At 26.8% G+C, this 4,393-nt stretch overlaps 1 protein-coding gene across 1 annotated transcript in view; it reads right to left on the reverse strand.

Moving 5' to 3' along the window:
• The window catches only part of LOC117171068 (synaptotagmin-6), a gene marked incomplete at its 5' end in the record, with an annotated part of 240,457 nt that overhangs the window by 56,425 nt on the left and 179,639 nt on the right, over positions 1-4,393 (reverse strand). The window lies entirely within an intron of this gene.

Here is a 4,393-nt window from a genome sequence, read left to right on the forward strand (position 1 = left end):
CGTTATAACATTATTGTGTAATAAAATAATATTTTTAATTCCAGATTTTATTTTAGGACTTAAATATCACAATACAAAATCTTGCACTAAATAAAAAAAGTATTAGTAGTGCCAAGTATGATTCATCAGTATACAGTTTGCTGTAATTATACTTAAACTTGTAATGGTTCAACAATCCAATAATTCACATTAGCTAGTAAATAGTTATAGAAAGTTTTTACTAATAAAGTAGTTGGCCCAATCGCAATTAACATTTTTAAGTGTATGTTAACATTTTTTTAAATATTATGAATGATTTTAATACTCTGTATTCATACAATAATATCTAATTACACGCAATTTAAAAATTTTTAATTCATAGGGTAATAGCACCAGTCGCTGGCACCACCTCTAATTTTTGGCTCTTACCCTAGCTAACTGAAAACTAAAGCACATGCATGAAAATTAAAGTCAATGTATTTCTAGTTTCTTCCATTTATGTAACAGAAAATTAAAGTACATGCATTAAAATTAAAGTACGTGTATTGGAAGTTTTTTCCATTCATGTAACTGGAAATTAATGAACGCGTAAATTAAATTCAAGATACCTGTAACTAAGTTTTCAATTAAATATACTTAAAATTTAATATACATGAGTGGAAAAAACTTCCAATACGTGTGCATTAAAATTCAGTCAGATTTTTTTAACAGTGTATACCAAGCAGTTGTTTCTACAACACAATAACATGAGTCCATAACGTAACACATAGCAGTTCATATATCAGCCAAAGAACATTTTAATTAAAAAAAAAAAAAAATTACCCAAAAAAAGACGAATTTTCAAGAAAATAGTTAATTTTTGTAACAAGATGATTGATTTTTCACCAAGTAATTGCATTTCTGACTAAAAGGATGAACTTTCATTTAAGATGATTCATTTTCTATCAGCAAATAGGAAGTTCCATTAAAACACATTAATTTACTTACTTGAAATACGTATTTATGACTTTAAACAATTATCTCTTAATAAATGATTTATTTTAAATAATAATTGCCTTATTTATTGTAAAGAAATATGGCTCAACATTGTATGAAAAAATATGCCCGCTGCGCCGAGATATTGGTAGTGCGCGCAGCGCTTCGCGATGTTTTTAAAAAAGACGCACAAAGCACCTGTGGCTTTAACCATGGCTACAAAATTAGATTATGCAGACTGTTCTCCTTGAAAAATGGAACAATGTAGATAAACTGGAACAGAAGATAAGAAGTAGGTATGTTTCTTACTGAAAAATTGTTTACAAAAAGTAAAAAAAACTGAAACCATTTTTGCAAGAATCTACACGTAAATACAATAAATTGCAAGCAAAACGAGACCGAAGTGCAACTTTTTTTGTTACTCGGACGAGTTGTGTATTTCTGTTTCGTATTTTATTATATACAATGTTGTATTTTAATTTAAGATACAATTTCCTACAAAAATTTAAGAAAAATACAAGTGCAAGAACTTACAGCCATGTAAAAGAATCTGCAGGAGTGTACAGGTTTTTCAGCTAAAAAGTTCTTCTATTTTCGACCTGGGATGAAAAATATTTAGAACGTTGCAATGAGACAATTTTAAATGAAGATATATACATGGTTTGTATTAAAAAAAGCTTCTATGATTAAACATTAAAGAGATGATCGAAAATTAAAAGACAATAATGAATCATATTTATTGAACAATATTAAACGATGCGTTTGAATTTGTTTACAAATATATAGCAATCAAGTTTTTTTCTAATTTAAACTCTGAATAATGTACGCGTATAAAATTGAAGCCTTTAAAAATTTTAATTGAGAATTCTTTTATTGAAAGCCGTTAAATTGCACAAATTTGAGTGTTCAAATTTGTTGTATTATGCAGTTCCGAGATTTGAACAAATATAAATCCACGCTATCATTTTCAATCCTATTAATTGAAGAATGATTTACACAATTTATTATTTTTCAAAGTTATATCATTTTAATCATTTTTAAGCTAAAAAAAATTAGTTTAACCAAGAACTTTTTTCGCAATCTTTATAAACATTCACTTTAAAATTCTTAGAAAAAAATAATCATTTAAAAATTTTCCATTGTTCGTTTTTCTAGGAATTCTGATTGAAATTGTTTATTTTCTTGAAAGCTTTTAAAAAGAAAGTTTCTAATTTTTATGTTCGAAATATTCAAAAATCCATAGGCCGACAAAATTTCTGCCGAAAGATCGGACTACGTGACCCCGAAGGATTTTTGTGGTTCAAAAACGAATCCATTGTCTAAATATTTCCTATATGTCAGGTTTTTGAGATATCCATATTAACCATTTCAGTTCCACAATTGAAACTAGCAAAGTAGGCGTAAAAAGTGAATAAGTGGTTAGTGTGTCATATATTGGCGAGAAAAAATCGGTTTTAAAAGATAAAAATGCAAATGGAAAATAATAGAAAAAACACGATGGGGTTAACAGTTTTTAGAAGAAAAAATTTCGGATTGTTTTATATAGTTTCAAATATGGCTTAAAATTGGTATTTTTACACTTTTAGGTTAGGATATCTCAAAAACCTGACCTAAGGAAAAATGTGGATAAAGGGTTCGGTTTTAGGATACCGAACCTCTTCGGGGTCACATGGTACGTTCTTTGTGTACAAAAAATAATTTATCTCTATCGGCCTGTATAATCTGTATTTTTTGTTAAGTTTTTTCTAAATATTTCCAGTTTTTAATTATTTTATAATAGTTTAAAAATTCATAAATTCACCTTCAACGTATTGCAATTATTTTTAAATTAATATCGGCTTAATTTTTGAATTTGAATGTTTGCGGTACTAAACCAGTTATGATTGTTTTACTGAATGTTCATATTTTGCAAACTAAACTTATTCACACTAAAATAAGTTTTTTTAAATATTGAAATTCATTTTCCTTTCTGAGTTACTTTACTAAAAATTGCATAACTAAATTATCGCTTTAAGAAACTGAGAAATTCACGGAAAACTATAAATTGAGACGCTGATTTCGATTTTAAAAGTATTGCTGGTGAAAAGGTCCATTTTTGTTTAAATATATATTTTCTACAATAAAGTACTAGTATTTACAGCCTAGTTTGCCACAATAATTCACGAAAAAGTGGTTTTCCAAAATCAAACAAATAAATTAAAGAAAAGTAAAACCCTGCTGTTTTCTGTAATGTCTGATCGATTTTAACAGTAAAGTAAATAGAATATTAATCAAGAAAATGCAATGAAAAATGAGGTATTTGTATTTAATTTGATGTTTTTGGTTAAATTATGTTCATTTTTGTTACAAAAATGTACATTTTTAATAAAAAAGTACAGTTGTGGAAATGTTTAACTTTCCTGTAAAAGTTATCTTCGTCTAGGGTTTTCAATATAATTTTAAGAAAATTGTTTTTATCAGTTTATTCATAAGAGATGCGATACCATACTATTTGATTCCGTTTCCTGAATGCTCGGTTCTAACACCAAAAAAATTTGTACTCAGTTTTTGAAAAGATACTAATATGCACGTTCGTATTTTTTCGTTGAATTTAACGGTTTTTTATTTTAAATTGAGATATTTCTGGTTGTAGCATTAACTATTAAATTTTTAGTTAATAACATATTTTTTCTGGAAATCCAATACTTTATAAAAAAAATGCAGTTTTTTGGTTAAAGATTCATCATTTTCATTGGACATTCAACTGTTGCGTTGTGAGCCAATTTTCTTGTAGACAGTTCGTCCTTAGTGTTTATAAGCTTAACAATTTGTTAGAAGATCGAACTATTTGATAGAAAATTAAGTCATGATTTTTATTTAAAAATCCAATAATTGGTTTACAGTTTAAATATTATTTTAAAAATACAACCGTTTGGTTAAAAATTTGTTAAATACATTTATTTTCAAATCAATTTATAAATCTACTTTTTCAGTTAAAAATTCAAATCTTTGATTACAAATAATCTTTTTTAGCAGAATTATTCCATTTTTATTAACATTAATATTTGAAACTAAAAATGGATCTTTTTGGCTTAAAAACTAATGTATTTTAATTATTCTTATTGTTTATAGTGAATTAATCATCTTGAATGGATGTTCATTCTTTTTGGTTAAAAATGAAACGATTTAGTCAAAGACTAATCGGTCTCGGTTAAGAATTAAACTATTTTCTTGAAAATTTATCTTTAAAGGTTGAATAAAATTAAGGGTATTTTTGATATTGAAATAACTTTACGAGGGTGGTTCAAATATGATCGAGACAAATACTCTTACACGTTTATTCACCATCGAAAAAATTTACAAAAGTTTACAGTTTTTCTACGTATTTCCCCTCACAAGTTACGCTTCTTTCAGTGGTCCAAACATGTGGTAGTCGCAGGATGATAAACCTGGACTGTAG

This window comes from Belonocnema kinseyi, chromosome 4 (genome assembly GCF_010883055.1).
Source record: "Belonocnema kinseyi isolate 2016_QV_RU_SX_M_011 chromosome 4, B_treatae_v1, whole genome shotgun sequence".
Classification (NCBI taxonomy): Eukaryota; Metazoa; Arthropoda; class Insecta; order Hymenoptera; family Cynipidae; genus Belonocnema; species Belonocnema kinseyi.